This window comes from Spea bombifrons, chromosome 9, assembly GCF_027358695.1.
Source record: "Spea bombifrons isolate aSpeBom1 chromosome 9, aSpeBom1.2.pri, whole genome shotgun sequence".
Classification (NCBI taxonomy): Eukaryota; Metazoa; Chordata; class Amphibia; order Anura; family Pelobatidae; genus Spea; species Spea bombifrons.
Window position 1 is genome coordinate 14,869,978 of NC_071095.1, and position 12,500 is coordinate 14,882,477.

At 48.8% G+C, this 12,500-nt stretch overlaps 28 non-coding genes and 9 pseudogenes across 28 annotated transcripts; all 37 read right to left on the bottom strand.

Annotated features, from left to right (window-relative positions):
* Positions 1-189: 189 nt before the first annotated feature.
* LOC128465308 (5S ribosomal RNA) lies at positions 190-308 on the bottom strand. The gene has a single exon (XR_008345094.1). It is a non-coding gene; the product is annotated as a 5S ribosomal RNA (ribosomal RNA).
* A 240-nt stretch (positions 309-548) lies between these two features.
* On the bottom strand, positions 549-667 carry LOC128464627 (5S ribosomal RNA). The gene has a single exon (XR_008344450.1). It is a non-coding gene; the product is annotated as a 5S ribosomal RNA (ribosomal RNA).
* Positions 668-864: 197 nt separating this feature from the next.
* On the bottom strand, positions 865-983 carry LOC128465096 (5S ribosomal RNA). Its single transcript, XR_008344892.1, has one exon. It is a non-coding gene; the product is annotated as a 5S ribosomal RNA (ribosomal RNA).
* Positions 984-1,189: 206 nt separating this feature from the next.
* LOC128465441 (5S ribosomal RNA) lies at positions 1,190-1,308 on the bottom strand. Its single transcript, XR_008345219.1, has one exon. It is a non-coding gene; the product is annotated as a 5S ribosomal RNA (ribosomal RNA).
* A 212-nt stretch (positions 1,309-1,520) lies between these two features.
* On the bottom strand, positions 1,521-1,639 carry LOC128465351 (5S ribosomal RNA). Its single transcript, XR_008345134.1, has one exon. It is a non-coding gene; the product is annotated as a 5S ribosomal RNA (ribosomal RNA).
* Positions 1,640-1,857: 218 nt separating this feature from the next.
* LOC128465869 (uncharacterized) lies at positions 1,858-1,966 on the bottom strand (annotated as a pseudogene).
* Positions 1,967-2,280: 314 nt separating this feature from the next.
* On the bottom strand, positions 2,281-2,399 carry LOC128464641 (5S ribosomal RNA). Its single transcript, XR_008344463.1, has one exon. It is a non-coding gene; the product is annotated as a 5S ribosomal RNA (ribosomal RNA).
* Positions 2,400-2,614: 215 nt separating this feature from the next.
* Positions 2,615-2,733, bottom strand: LOC128465036 (5S ribosomal RNA). The gene has a single exon (XR_008344835.1). It is a non-coding gene; the product is annotated as a 5S ribosomal RNA (ribosomal RNA).
* Positions 2,734-2,942: 209 nt separating this feature from the next.
* Positions 2,943-3,061, bottom strand: LOC128465520 (5S ribosomal RNA). The gene has a single exon (XR_008345294.1). It is a non-coding gene; the product is annotated as a 5S ribosomal RNA (ribosomal RNA).
* A 224-nt stretch (positions 3,062-3,285) lies between these two features.
* LOC128463843 (5S ribosomal RNA) lies at positions 3,286-3,404 on the bottom strand. The gene has a single exon (XR_008343715.1). It is a non-coding gene; the product is annotated as a 5S ribosomal RNA (ribosomal RNA).
* A 212-nt stretch (positions 3,405-3,616) lies between these two features.
* Positions 3,617-3,735, bottom strand: LOC128465086 (5S ribosomal RNA). Its single transcript, XR_008344882.1, has one exon. It is a non-coding gene; the product is annotated as a 5S ribosomal RNA (ribosomal RNA).
* Positions 3,736-3,974: 239 nt separating this feature from the next.
* Positions 3,975-4,093, bottom strand: LOC128465521 (5S ribosomal RNA). The gene has a single exon (XR_008345295.1). It is a non-coding gene; the product is annotated as a 5S ribosomal RNA (ribosomal RNA).
* Positions 4,094-4,333: 240 nt separating this feature from the next.
* Positions 4,334-4,452, bottom strand: LOC128465108 (5S ribosomal RNA). Its single transcript, XR_008344903.1, has one exon. It is a non-coding gene; the product is annotated as a 5S ribosomal RNA (ribosomal RNA).
* A 209-nt stretch (positions 4,453-4,661) lies between these two features.
* Positions 4,662-4,780, bottom strand: LOC128465337 (5S ribosomal RNA). The gene has a single exon (XR_008345121.1). It is a non-coding gene; the product is annotated as a 5S ribosomal RNA (ribosomal RNA).
* A 188-nt stretch (positions 4,781-4,968) lies between these two features.
* On the bottom strand, positions 4,969-5,087 carry LOC128463991 (5S ribosomal RNA). Its single transcript, XR_008343853.1, has one exon. It is a non-coding gene; the product is annotated as a 5S ribosomal RNA (ribosomal RNA).
* A 212-nt stretch (positions 5,088-5,299) lies between these two features.
* On the bottom strand, positions 5,300-5,418 carry LOC128466296 (uncharacterized; annotated as a pseudogene).
* Positions 5,419-5,645: 227 nt separating this feature from the next.
* Positions 5,646-5,764, bottom strand: LOC128464410 (5S ribosomal RNA). Its single transcript, XR_008344246.1, has one exon. It is a non-coding gene; the product is annotated as a 5S ribosomal RNA (ribosomal RNA).
* A 216-nt stretch (positions 5,765-5,980) lies between these two features.
* LOC128464092 (5S ribosomal RNA) lies at positions 5,981-6,099 on the bottom strand. The gene has a single exon (XR_008343948.1). It is a non-coding gene; the product is annotated as a 5S ribosomal RNA (ribosomal RNA).
* Positions 6,100-6,308: 209 nt separating this feature from the next.
* LOC128465870 (uncharacterized) lies at positions 6,309-6,417 on the bottom strand (annotated as a pseudogene).
* Positions 6,418-6,520: 103 nt separating this feature from the next.
* On the bottom strand, positions 6,521-6,639 carry LOC128466617 (uncharacterized; annotated as a pseudogene).
* A 234-nt stretch (positions 6,640-6,873) lies between these two features.
* LOC128464628 (5S ribosomal RNA) lies at positions 6,874-6,992 on the bottom strand. Its single transcript, XR_008344451.1, has one exon. It is a non-coding gene; the product is annotated as a 5S ribosomal RNA (ribosomal RNA).
* Positions 6,993-7,189: 197 nt separating this feature from the next.
* LOC128465119 (5S ribosomal RNA) lies at positions 7,190-7,308 on the bottom strand. Its single transcript, XR_008344914.1, has one exon. It is a non-coding gene; the product is annotated as a 5S ribosomal RNA (ribosomal RNA).
* A 203-nt stretch (positions 7,309-7,511) lies between these two features.
* LOC128465442 (5S ribosomal RNA) lies at positions 7,512-7,630 on the bottom strand. Its single transcript, XR_008345220.1, has one exon. It is a non-coding gene; the product is annotated as a 5S ribosomal RNA (ribosomal RNA).
* A 218-nt stretch (positions 7,631-7,848) lies between these two features.
* On the bottom strand, positions 7,849-7,967 carry LOC128465352 (5S ribosomal RNA). Its single transcript, XR_008345135.1, has one exon. It is a non-coding gene; the product is annotated as a 5S ribosomal RNA (ribosomal RNA).
* Positions 7,968-8,179: 212 nt separating this feature from the next.
* LOC128465871 (uncharacterized) lies at positions 8,180-8,288 on the bottom strand (annotated as a pseudogene).
* A 320-nt stretch (positions 8,289-8,608) lies between these two features.
* On the bottom strand, positions 8,609-8,727 carry LOC128464642 (5S ribosomal RNA). The gene has a single exon (XR_008344464.1). It is a non-coding gene; the product is annotated as a 5S ribosomal RNA (ribosomal RNA).
* A 227-nt stretch (positions 8,728-8,954) lies between these two features.
* LOC128465038 (5S ribosomal RNA) lies at positions 8,955-9,073 on the bottom strand. The gene has a single exon (XR_008344837.1). It is a non-coding gene; the product is annotated as a 5S ribosomal RNA (ribosomal RNA).
* A 206-nt stretch (positions 9,074-9,279) lies between these two features.
* On the bottom strand, positions 9,280-9,398 carry LOC128465522 (5S ribosomal RNA). Its single transcript, XR_008345296.1, has one exon. It is a non-coding gene; the product is annotated as a 5S ribosomal RNA (ribosomal RNA).
* A 230-nt stretch (positions 9,399-9,628) lies between these two features.
* Positions 9,629-9,747, bottom strand: LOC128465274 (5S ribosomal RNA). The gene has a single exon (XR_008345062.1). It is a non-coding gene; the product is annotated as a 5S ribosomal RNA (ribosomal RNA).
* Positions 9,748-9,977: 230 nt separating this feature from the next.
* On the bottom strand, positions 9,978-10,096 carry LOC128464076 (5S ribosomal RNA). The gene has a single exon (XR_008343932.1). It is a non-coding gene; the product is annotated as a 5S ribosomal RNA (ribosomal RNA).
* Positions 10,097-10,317: 221 nt separating this feature from the next.
* Positions 10,318-10,436, bottom strand: LOC128465523 (5S ribosomal RNA). Its single transcript, XR_008345297.1, has one exon. It is a non-coding gene; the product is annotated as a 5S ribosomal RNA (ribosomal RNA).
* Positions 10,437-10,661: 225 nt separating this feature from the next.
* LOC128465131 (5S ribosomal RNA) lies at positions 10,662-10,780 on the bottom strand. Its single transcript, XR_008344925.1, has one exon. It is a non-coding gene; the product is annotated as a 5S ribosomal RNA (ribosomal RNA).
* A 188-nt stretch (positions 10,781-10,968) lies between these two features.
* On the bottom strand, positions 10,969-11,087 carry LOC128463992 (5S ribosomal RNA). The gene has a single exon (XR_008343854.1). It is a non-coding gene; the product is annotated as a 5S ribosomal RNA (ribosomal RNA).
* Positions 11,088-11,299: 212 nt separating this feature from the next.
* On the bottom strand, positions 11,300-11,418 carry LOC128466297 (uncharacterized; annotated as a pseudogene).
* Positions 11,419-11,639: 221 nt separating this feature from the next.
* Positions 11,640-11,748, bottom strand: LOC128465872 (uncharacterized; annotated as a pseudogene).
* A 257-nt stretch (positions 11,749-12,005) lies between these two features.
* Positions 12,006-12,114, bottom strand: LOC128466005 (uncharacterized; annotated as a pseudogene).
* A 245-nt stretch (positions 12,115-12,359) lies between these two features.
* Positions 12,360-12,468, bottom strand: LOC128466563 (uncharacterized; annotated as a pseudogene).
* Positions 12,469-12,500: the final 32 nt, after the last annotated feature.

The following is a 12,500-nucleotide window of genomic DNA, read 5'->3' on the forward strand; positions in this document are numbered from 1 at the left end:
GCTGCTGCTGCTGCTGCTGCTGCTGCTGCTGCTGCTGCTGCTGCTGCTGCTTGTCGTCAGACAGAAAGAATTATAAGCCCTGGGACAGGACAGAGAAGGTGAGAAGGTTCAAATAAGGGTTTAAAGCTTTGATGATGAGCAAGAAACACATGGCAAAAAGCTCTCCCCGGACTGTGAGAAAAAATTAAAAGCCTACAACTCCTGGTATTCCCAGGCGGTCTCCCATCCAGGTACTAACCAGGCCCAACCCTGCTTAGCTTCTGAGATCAGACAAGATCGGGCGCTTTCAGGGTGGTATGGCTGCAGGTGTGAAAGTTTTTTATTTTACTTCTCTTATTCTGTTGCTGCTGCTGCTGCTGCTGCTGCTGCTGCTGCTGCTGCTGCTGCTGCTGCTGCTGCTGCTGCTGCTGCTTGTCATCAGACAGAAATAATTATAAGCCCTGGGACAGGACAGAGAAGGTGAGAAGGTTCAAATAAGGGTTTAAAGCTTTGATGATGAGCAAGAAACACATGGCAAAAAGCTCTCCCCGGACTGTGAGAAAAGAAAAAGCCTACAACACCTGGTATTGCCAGGCGGTCTCCCATCCAGGTACTAACCAGGCCCAACCCTGCTTAGCTTCCGAGATCAGACGAGATCGGGCACTTTCAGGGTGGTATGGCCGCAGGTGTGAAAGTTTTTTATTTTACTTCTCTTATTCTGTTGCTGCTGCTTCTGCTGCTGCTGCTTGTCGTCAGACAGAAAGAATTATAAGCCCTGGGACAGGACAGAGAAGGTGAGAAGGTTCAAATAAGGGTTTAAAGCTTTGATGATGAGCAAGAAACACATGGCAAAAAGCTCTCCCCGGACTGTGAGAAAAAATTAAAAGCCTACAACACCTGGTATTCCCAGGCGGTCTCCCATCCAGGTACTAACCAGGCCCAACCCTGCTTAGCTTCCGAGATCAGACGAGATCGGGCGCTTTCAGGGTGGTATGGCCGCAGGTGTGAAAGTGTTTTATTTTACTTCTCTTATTCTGTTGCTGCTGCTGCTGCTGCTGCTGCTGCTGCTGCTTGTCGTCAGACAGAAAGAATTATAAGCCCTGGGACAGGACAGAGAAGGTGAGAAGGTTCAAATAAGGGTTTAAAGCTTTGATGATGAGCAAGAAACACATGGCAAAAAGCTCTCCCCGGACTGTGAGAAAAAATTAAAAGCCTACAACACCTTGTATTCCCAGGCAGTCTCCCATCCAGGCACTAACCAGGCCCAACCCTGCTTAGCTTCCGAGATCAGACGAGATCGGGCGCTTTCAGGGTGGTATGGCCGCAGGTGTGAAAGTTTTTTATTTTACTTCTCTTATTCTGTTGCTGCTGCTGCTGCTGCTGCTGCTGCTGCTGCTGCTGCTTGTCGTCAGACAGAAAGAATTATAAGCCCTGGGACAGGACAGAGAAGGTGAGAAGGTTCAAATAAGGGTTTAAAGCTTTGATGATGAGCAAGAAACACATGGCAAAAAGCTCTCCCCGGACTGTGAGAAAAAATTAAAAGCCTACAACACCTGGTATTCCCAGGCGGTTTCCCATCCAGGTACTAACCATGGCCAACCCTGCTTAGCTTCCGAGATCAGACGTGATCGGGCGCTTTCAGGGTGGTATGGCCGCAGGTGTGAAAGTTTTTTATTTTACTTCTCTTATTCTGTTGCTGCTGCTGCTGCTGCTGCTGCTGCTGCTGCTGCTGCTGCTGCTTGTCGTCAGACAGAAAGAATTATAAGCCCTGGGACAGGACAGAGAAGGTGAGAAGGTCCAAATAAGGGTTTAAAGCTTTGATGATGAGCAAGAAACACATGGCAAAAAGCTCTCCCCGGACTGTGAGAAAAAATTAAAAGCCTACAACACCTGGTATTCCCAGGCGGTCTCCCATCCAGGTACTAACCAGGCCCAACCCTGCTTAGCTTCCGAGATCAGGCGCTTTCAGGGTGGTATGGCCGCAGGTGTGAAAGTGTTTTATTTTACTTCTCTTATTCTGCTGCTGCTGCTGCTGCTGCTGCTGCTGCTGCTGCTGCTGCTGCTGCTGCTGCTGCTGCTGCTGCTGCTGCTGCTGCTGCTGCTGCTGCTGCTGCTGCTGCTGCTGCTGCTGCTGCTGCTGCTGCTGCTGCTGCTGCTGCTTGTCATCGTCAGACAGAAAGAATTATAAGCCCTGGGACAGGACAGAGAAGGTGAGAAGGTTCAAATAAGGGTTTAAAGCTTTGATGATGAGCAAGAAACACATGGCAAAAAGCTCTCCCCGGACTGTGAGAAAAAATTAAAAGCCTACAACACCTAGTATTCCCAGGCGGTCTCCCATCCAGGTACTAACCAGGCCCAACTCTGCTTAGCTGCCGAGATCAGACGAGATCGGGCGCTTTCAGGGTGGTATGGCCGCAGGTGTGAAAGTGTTTTATTTTACTTCTCTTATTCTGTTGCTGCTGCTGCTGCTGCTGCTGCTGCTGCTACTGCTTGTCGTCGTCGTCAGACAGAAAGAATTATAAGCCCTGGGACAGGACAGAGAAGGTGAGAAGGTTCAAATAAGGGTTTAAAGCTTTGATGATGAGCAAGAAACACATGGCAAAAAGCTCTCCCCGGACTGTGAGAAAAAATTAAAAGCCTACAACACCTGGTATTCCCAGGCGGTCTCCCATCCAGGTACTAACCAGGCCCAACCCTGCTTAGCTTCCGAGATCAGACAAGATCAGGCACTTTCAGGGTGGTATGGCCACAGGTGTGAAAGTGTTTTATTTTACTTCTCTTATTCTGTTGCTGCTGCTGCTGCTGCTGCTGCTGCTGCTGCTGCTTGTCATCAGACAGAAATAATTATAAGCCCTGGGACAGGACAGAGAAGGTGAGAAGGTTCAAATAAGGGTTTAAAGCTTTGATGATGAGCAAGAAACACATGGCAAAAAGCTCTCCCCGGACTGTGAGAAAAAATTAAAAGCCTACAACACCTGATATTCCCAGGCGGTCTCCCATCCAGGTACTAACCAGGCCCAACTCTGCTTAGCTTCTGAGATCAGACAAGATCGGGCGCTTTCAGGGTGGTATGGCTGCAGGTGTGAATGTTTTTTATTTTACTTCTCTTATTCTGTTGCTGCTGCTGCTGCTGCTGCTGCTGCTGCTGCTGCTGCTGCTGCTGCTGCTTGTCGTCAGACAGAAAGAATTATAAGCCCTGGGACAGGACAGAGAAGGTGAGAAGGTTCAAATAAGGGTTTAAAGCTTTGATGATGAGCAAGAAACACATGGCAAAAAGCTCTCCCCGGACTGTGAGAAAAAATTAAAAGCCTACAACACCTGGTATTCCCAGGCGGTCTCCCATCCAGGTACTAACCAGGCCCAACTCTGCTTAGCTGCCGAGATCAGACGAGATCGGGCGCTTTCAGGGTGGTATGGCCGCAGGTGTGAAAGTGTTTTATTTTACTTCTCTTATTCTGTTGCTGCTGCTGCTGCTGCTGCTGCTGCTGCTGCTTGTCGTCGTCGTCAGACAGAAAGAATTATAAGCCCTGGGACAGGACAGAGAAGGTGAGAAGGTTCAAATAAGGGTTTAAAGCTTTGATGATGAGCAAGAAACACATGGCAAAAAGCTCTCCCCGGACTGTGAGAAAAAATTAAAAGCCTACAACACCTGGTATTCCCAGGCGGTCTCCCATCCAGGTACTAACCAGGCCCAACACTGCTTAGCTTCCGAGATCAGACGAGATCAGGCACTTTCAGGGTGGTATGGCCACAGGTGTGAAAGTGTTTTATTTTACTTCTCTTATTCTGTTGCTGCTGCTGCTGCTGCTGCTGCTGCTGCTGCTGCTGCTGCTGCTGCTGCTGCTGCTGCTGCTGCTTGTCATCAGACAGAAATAATTATAAGCCCTGGGACAGGACAGAGAAGGTGAGAAGGTTCAAATAAGGGTTTAAAGCTTTGATGATGAGCAAGAAACACATGGCAAAAAGCTCTCCCCGGACTGTGAGAAAAAATTAAAAGCCTACAACACCTGATATTCCCAGGCGGTCTCCCATCCAGGTACTAACCAGGCCCAACTCTGCTTAGCTTCTGAGATCAGACAAGATCGGGCGCTTTCAGGGTGGTATGGCTGCAGGTGTGAATGTTTTTTATTTTACTTCTCTTATTCTGTTGCTGCTGCTGCTGCTGCTGCTGCTGCTGCTGCTGCTGCTGCTGCTGCTGCTGCTGCTGCTGCTGCTGCTTGTCGTCAGACAGAAAGAATTATAAGCCCTGGGACAGGACAGAGAAGGTGAGAAGGTTCAAATAAGGGTTTAAAGCTTTGATGATGAGCAAGAAACACATGGCAAAAAGCTCTCCCCGGACTGTGAGAAAAGAAAAAGCCTACAACACCTGGTATTCCCAGGCGGTCTCCCATCCAGGTACTAACCAGGCCCAACCCTGCTTAGCTTCCGAGATCAGACGAGATCGGGCGCTTTCAGGGTGGTATGGCCGCAGGTGTGAAAGTTTTTTATTTTACTTCTCTTATTCTGTTGCTGCTGCTGCTGCTGCTGCTGCTGCTGCTGCTGCTTGTCGTCAGATAGAAAGAATTATAAGCCCTGGGACAGGACAGAGAAGGTGAGAAGGTTCAAATAAGGGTTTAAAGCTTTGATGATGAGCAAGAAACACATGGCAAAAAGCTCTCCCCGGACTGTGAGAAAAAATTAAAAGCCTACAACACCTGGTATTCCCAGGCGGTCTCCCATCCAGGTACTAAGCAGGCCCAACTCTGCTTAGCTTCCGAGATCAGACAAGATCGGGCGCTTTCAGGGTGGTATGGCTGCAGGTGTGAAAGTTTTTTATTTTACTTCTCTTATTCTGTTGCTGCTGCTGCTGCTTGTCGTCAGACAGAAAGAATTATAAGCCCTGGGACAGGACAGAGAAGGTGAGAAGGTTCAAATAAGGGTTTAAAGCTTTGATGATGAGCAAGAAACACATGGCAAAAAGCTCTCCCCGGACTGTGAGAAAAAATTAAAAGCCTACAACACCTGGTATTCCCAGGAGGTCTCCCATCCAGGTACTAACCAGGCCCAACCCTGCTTAGCTTCCGAGATCAGACGTGATCGGGCGCTTTAGGGGTGGTATGGCCGCAGGTGTGAAAATTTTTTATTTTACTTCTCTTATTCTGTTGCTGCTGCTGCTGCTGCTGCTGCTGCTGCTGCTGCTGCTTGTCGTCAGACAGAAAGAATTATAAGCCCTGGGACAGGACAGAGAAGGTGAGAAGGTCCAAATAAGGGTTTAAAGCTTTGATGATGAGCAAGAAACACATGGCAAAAAGCTCTCCCCGGACTGTGAGAAAAAATTAAAAGCCTACAACGCCTGGTATTCCCAGGCTGTCTCCCATCCAGGTGCTAACCAGGACCAACCCTGCTTAGCTTCCGAGATCAGACGAGATTGGGCGCTTTCAGGGTGGTATGGCCGCAGGTGTGAAAGTGTTTTATTTTACTTCTCTTATTCTGTTGCTGCTGCTGCTGCTGCTGCTGCTGCTGCTGCTGCTGCTGCTGCTGCTGCTTGTCATTGTCAGACAGAAAGAATTATAAGCCCTGGGACAGGACAGAGAAGGTGAGAAGGTTCAAATAAGGGTTTAAAGCTTTGATGATGAGCAAGAAACACATGGCAAAAAGCTCTCCCCGGACTGTGAGAAAAAATTAAAAGCCTACAACACCTGGTATTCCCAGGCGGTCTCCCATCCAGGTACTAACCAGGCCCAACCCTGCTTAGCTTCTGAGATCAGACGAGATCGGGCGCTTTCAGGGTAGTATGGCTGCAGGTGTGAAAGTTTTTTATTTTACTTCTCTTATTCTGTTGCTGTTGCTGCTGCTGCTGCTGCTGCTGCTGCTGCTGCTGCTGCTTGTCATCAGACAGAAATAATTATAAGCCCTGGGACAGGACAGAGAAGGGGAGAAGGTTCAAATAAGGGTTTAAAGCTTTGATGATGAGCAAGAAACACATGGCAAAAAGATCTCCCCGGACTGTGAGAAAAGAAAAAGCCTACAACACCTGGTATTCCCAGGCGGTCTCCCATCCAGGTACTAACCAGGCCCAACGCTGCTTAGCTTCCGAGATCAGACGAGATCGGGCGCTTTCAGGGTGGTATGGCCGCAGATGTGAAAGTTTTTTATTTTACTTCTCTTATTCTGTTGCTGCTGCTGCTGCTGCTGCTGCTGCTGCTGCTGCTTGTCGTCAGACAGAAAGAATTATAAGCCCTGGGACAGGACAGAGAAGGTGAGAAGGTTCAAATAAGGGTTTAAAGCTTTGATGATGAGCAAGAAACACATGGCAAAAAGCTCTCCCCGGACTGTGAGAAAAAATTAAAAGCCTACAACACCTGGTATTCCCAGGCGGTCTCCCATCCAGGTACTAACCAGGCCCAACCCTGCTTAGCTTCCGAGATCAGGCGCTTTCAGGGTGGTATGGCCGCAGGTCTGAAAGTGTTTTATTTTACTTCTCTTATTCTGTTGCTGCTGCTGCTGCTGCTGCTGCTGCTGCTGCTGCTTGTCGTCAGACAGAAAGAATTATAAGCCCTGGGACAGGACAGAGAAGGTATTCCCAGGCGGTCTCCCATCCAGGTACTAACCAGGCCCAACCCTGCTTAGCTTCTGAGATCAGACAAGATCGGGCGCTTTCAGGGTGGTATGGCTGCAGGTGTGAAAGTTTTTTATTTTACTTCTCTTATTCTGTTGCTGCTGCTGCTGCTGCTGCTGCTGCTGCTGCTGCTGCTGCTGCTGCTGCTGCTGCTGCTGCTTGTCATCAGACAGAAATAATTATAAGCCCTGGGACAGGACAGAGAAGGTGAGAAGGTTCAAATAAGGGTTTAAAGCTTTGATGATGAGCAAGAAACACATGGCAAAAAGCTCTCCCCGGACTGTGAGAAAAGAAAAAGCCTACAACACCTGGTATTGCCAGGCGGTCTCCCATCCAGGTACTAACCAGGCCCAACCCTGCTTAGCTTCCGAGATCAGACGAGATCGGGCACTTTCAGGGTGGTATGGCCGCAGGTGTGAAAGTTTTTTATTTTACTTCTCTTATTCTGTTGCTGCTGCTTCTGCTGCTGCTGCTTGTCGTCAGACAGAAAGAATTATAAGCCCTGGGACAGGACAGAGAAGGTGAGAAGGTTCAAATAAGGGTTTAAAGCTTTGATGATGAGCAAGAAACACATGGCAAAAAGCTCTCCCCGGACTGTGAGAAAAAATTAAAAGCCTACAACACCTGGTATTCCCAGGCGGTCTCCCATCCAGGTACTAACCAGGCCCAACCCTGCTTAGCTTCCGAGATCAGACGAGATCGGGCGCTTTCAGGGTGGTATGGCCGCAGGTGTGAAAGTGTTTTATTTTACTTCTCTTATTCTGTTGCTGCTGCTGCTGCTGCTGCTGCTGCTGCTTGTCGTCAGACAGAAAGAATTATAAGCCCTGGGACAGGACAGAGAAGGTGAGAAGGTTCAAATAAGGGTTTAAAGCTTTGATGATGAGCAAGAAACACATGGCAAAAAGCTCTCCCCGGACTGTGAGAAAAAATTAAAAGCCTACAACACCTTGTATTCCCAGGCAGTCTCCCATCCAGGCACTAACCAGGCCCAACCCTGCTTAGCTTCCGAGATCAGACGAGATCGGGCGCTTTCAGGGTGGTATGGCCGCAGGTGTGAAAGTTTTTTATTTTACTTCTCTTATTCTGTTGCTGCTGCTGCTGCTGCTGCTGCTGCTGCTGCTGCTGCTGCTGCTTGTCGTCAGACAGAAAGAATTATAAGCCCTGGGACAGGACAGAGAAGGTGAGAAGGTTCAAATAAGGGTTTAAAGCTTTGATGATGAGCAAGAAACACATGGCAAAAAGCTCTCCCCGGACTGTGAGAAAAAATTAAAAGCCTACAACACCTGGTATTCCCAGGCGGTTTCCCATCCAGGTACTAACCATGGCCAACCCTGCTTAGCTTCCGAGATCAGACGTGATCGGGCGCTTTCAGGGTGGTATGGCCGCAGGTGTGAAAGTTTTTTATTTTACTTCTCTTATTCTGTTGCTGCTGCTGCTGCTGCTGCTGCTGCTGCTGCTGCTGCTTGTCGTCAGACAGAAAGAATTATAAGCCCTGGGACAGGACAGAGAAGGTGAGAAGGTCCAAATAAGGGTTTAAAGCTTTGATGATGAGCAAGAAACACATGGCAAAAAGCTCTCCCCGGACTGTGAGAAAAAATTAAAAGCCTACAACACCTGGTATTCCCAGGCGGTCTCCCATCCAGGTACTAACCAGGCCCAACCCTGCTTAGCTTCCGAGATCAGGCGCTTTCAGGGTGGTATGGCCGCAGGTGTGAAAGTGTTTTATTTTACTTCTCTTATTCTGCTGCTGCTGCTGCTGCTGCTGCTGCTGCTGCTGCTGCTGCTGCTGCTGCTGCTGCTGCTGCTGCTGCTGCTGCTGCTGCTGCTGCTGCTGCTGCTGCTGCTGCTGCTGCTGCTGCTGCTGCTGCTGCTGCTGCTGCTGCTGCTGCTTGTCATCGTCAGACAGAAAGAATTATAAGCCCTGGGACAGGACAGAGAAGGTGAGAAGGTTCAAATAAGGGTTTAAAGCTTTGATGATGAGCAAGAAACACATGGCAAAAAGCTCTCCCCGGACTGTGAGAAAAAATTAAAAGCCTACAACACCTAGTATTCCCAGGCGGTCTCCCATCCAGGTACTAACCAGGCCCAACTCTGCTTAGCTGCCGAGATCAGACGAGATCGGGCGCTTTCAGGGTGGTATGGCCGCAGGTGTGAAAGTGTTTTATTTTACTTCTCTTATTCTGTTGCTGCTGCTGCTGCTGCTGCTGCTGCTGCTGCTGCTGCTGCTACTGCTTGTCGTCGTCGTCAGACAGAAAGAATTATAAGCCCTGGGACAGGACAGAGAAGGTGAGAAGGTTCAAATAAGGGTTTAAAGCTTTGATGATGAGCAAGAAACACATGGCAAAAAGCTCTCCCCGGACTGTGAGAAAAAATTAAAAGCCTACAACACCTGGTATTCCCAGGCGGTCTCCCATCCAGGTACTAACCAGGCCCAACCCTGCTTAGCTTCCGAGATCAGACAAGATCAGGCACTTTCAGGGTGGTATGGCCACAGGTGTGAAAGTGTTTTATTTTACTTCTCTTATTCTGTTGCTGCTGCTGCTGCTGCTGCTGCTGCTGCTGCTTGTCATCAGACAGAAATAATTATAAGCCCTGGGACAGGACAGAGAAGGTGAGAAGGTTCAAATAAGGGTTTAAAGCTTTGATGATGAGCAAGAAACACATGGCAAAAAGCTCTCCCCGGACTGTGAGAAAAAATTAAAAGCCTACAACACCTGATATTCCCAGGCGGTCTCCCATCCAGGTACTAACCAGGCCCAACTCTGCTTAGCTTCTGAGATCAGACAAGATCGGGCGCTTTCAGGGTGGTATGGCTGCAGGTGTGAATGTTTTTTATTTTACTTCTCTTATTCTGTTGCTGCTGCTGCTGCTGCTGCTGCTGCTGCTGCTGCTGCTGCTGCTGCTGCTGCTGCTTGTCGTCAGACAGAAAGAATTATAAGCCCTGGGACAGGACAGAGAAGGTGAGAAGGTTCAAATAAGGGTTTAAAGCTTTGATGATGAGCAAGAAACACATGGCAAAAAGCTCTCCCCGGACTGTGAGAAAAAATTAAAAGCCTACAACACGTGGTATTCCCAGGCGGTCTCCCATCCAGGTACTAACCAGGCCCAACTCTGCTTAGCTGCCGAGATCAGACGAGATCGGGCGCTTTCAGGGTGGTATGGCTGCAGGTGTGAAAGTGTTTTATTTTACTTCTCTTATTCTGTTGCTGCTGCTGCTGCTGCTGCTGCTGCTGCTGCTTCTGCTGCTGCTGCTGCTTGTCGTCGTCGTCAGACAGAAAGAATTATAAGCCCTGGGACAGGACAGAGAAGGTGAGAAGGTTCAAATAAGGGTTTAAAGCTTTGATGATGAGCAAGAAACACATGGCAAAAAGCTCTCCCCGGACTGTGAGAAAAAATTAAAAGCCTACAACACCTGGTATTCCCAGGCGGTCTCCCATCCAGGTACTAACCAGGCCCAACCCTGCTTAGCTTCCGAGATCAGACGAGATCAGGCACTTTCAGGGTGGTATGGCCACAGGTGTGAAAGTGTTTTATTTTACTTCTCTTATTCTGTTGCTGCTGCTGCTGCTGCTGCTGCTGCTGCTGCTGCTGCTGCTGCTGCTTGTCATCAGACAGAAATAATTATAAGCCCTGGGACAGGACAGAGAAGGTGAGAAGGTTCAAATAAGGGTTTAAAGCTTTGATGATGAGCAAGAAACACATGGCAAAAAGCTCTCCCCGGACTGTGAGAAAAAATTAAAAGCCTACAACACCTGATATTCCCAGGCGGTCTCCCATCCAGGTACTAACCAGGCCCAACTCTGCTTAGCTTCTGAGATCAGACAAGATCGGGCGCTTTCAGGGTGGTATGGCTGCAGGTGTGAATGTTTTTTATTTTACTTCTCTTATTCTGTTGCTGCTGCTGCTGCTGCTGCTGCTGCTGCTGCTGCTGCTGCTGCTGCTGCTGCTTGTCGTCAGACAGAAAGAATTATAAGCCCTGGGACAGGACAGAGAAGGTGAGAAGGTTCAAATAAGGGTTTAAAGCTTTGATGATGAGCAAGAAACACATGGCAAAAAGCTCTCCCCGGACTGTGAGAAAAGAAAAAGCCTACAACACCTGGTATTCCCAGGCGGTCTCCCATCCAGGTACTAACCAGGCCCAACCCTGCTTAGCTTCCGAGATCAGACGAGATCGGGCGCTTTCAGGGTGGTATGGCCGCAGGTGTGAAAGTTTTTTATTTTACTTCTCTTATTCTGTTGCTGCTGCTGCTGCTTGTCGTCAGACAGAAAGAATTATAAGCCCTGGGACAGGACAGAGAAGGTGAGAAGGTTCAAATAAGGGTTTAAAGCTTTGATGATGAGCAAGAAACACATGGCAAAAAGCTCTCCCCGGACTGTGAGAAAAAATTAAAAGCCTACAACACCTGGTATTCCCAGGAGGTCTCCCATCCAGGTACTAACCAGGCCCAACCCTGCTTAGCTTCCGAGATCAGACGTGATCGGGCGCTTTAGGGGTGGTATGGCCGCAGGTGTGAAAATTTTTTATTTTACTTCTCTTATTCTGTTGCTGCTGCTGCTGCTGCTGCTGCTGCTGCTGCTGCTGCTTGTCGTCAGACAGAAAGAATTATAAGCCCTGGGACAGGACAGAGAAGGTGAGAAGGTCCAAATAAGGGTTTAAAGCTTTGATGATGAGCAAGAAACACATGGCAAAAAGCTCTCCCCGGACTGTGAGAAAAAATTAAAAGCCTACAACGCCTGGTATTCCCAGGCTGTCTCCCATCCAGGTGCTAACCAGGACCAACCCTGCTTAGCTTCCGAGATCAGACGAGATTGGGCGCTTTCAGGGTGGTATGGCCGCAGGTGTGAAAGTGTTTTATTTTACTTCTCTTATTCTGTTGCTGCTGCTGCTGCTGCTGCTGCTGCTGCTGCTGCTGCTGCTGCTTGTCATTGTCAGACAGAAAGAATTATAAGCCCTGGGACAGGACAGAGAAGGTGAGAAGGTTCAAATAAGGGTTTAAAGCTTTGATGATGAGCAAGAAACACATGGCAAAAAGCTCTCCCCGGACTGTGAGAAAAAATTAAAAGCCTACAACACCTGGTATTCCCAGGCGGTCTCCCATCCAGGTACTAACCAGGCCCAACCCTGCTTAGCTTCCGAGATCAGGCGCTTTCAGGGTGGTATGGCCGCAGGTCTGAAAGTGTTTTATTTTACTTCTCTTATTCTGTTGCTGCTGCTGCTGCTGCTGCTGCTGCTGCTGCTGCTGCTGCTGCTGCTGCTGCTGCTGCTGCTGCTGCTGCTGCTGCTGCTGCTTGTCGTCAGACAGAAAGAATTATAAGCCCTGGGACAGGACAGAGAAGGTGAGAAGGTTCAAATAAGGGTTTAAAGCTTTGATGATGAGCAAGAAACACATGGCAAAAAGCTCTCCCCGGACTGTGAGAAAAAATTAAAAGCCTACAACACCTGGTATTCCCAGGCGGTCTCCCATCCAGGTACTAACCAGGCCCAACCCTGCTTAGCTTCCGAGATCGGGCGCTTTCATGGTGGTATGGCCGCAGGTGTGAAAGTGTTTTATTTTGCTTCTCTTATTCTGTTGCTGTTGCTGCTGCTGCTGCTGCTGCTGCTGCTGCTGCTGCTGCTGCTGCTGCTGCTGCTGCTGCTGCTGCTTGTCGTCAGACAGAAAGTATTATAAGCCCTGGGACAGGACAGAGAAGGTGAGAAGGTTCAAATAAGGGTTTAAAGCTTTGATGATGAGCAAGAAACACATGGCAAAAAGCTCTCCCCGGACTGTGAGAAAAAATTAAAAGCCTACAACACCTGGTATTACCAGGCGGTTTCCCATCCAGATACTAACCAGGCCCAACCTTGCTTAGCTTCCGAGATCAGGCGCTTTCAGGGTGGTATGGCCGCAGGTGTGAAAGTGTTTTATTTTACTTCTCTTATTCT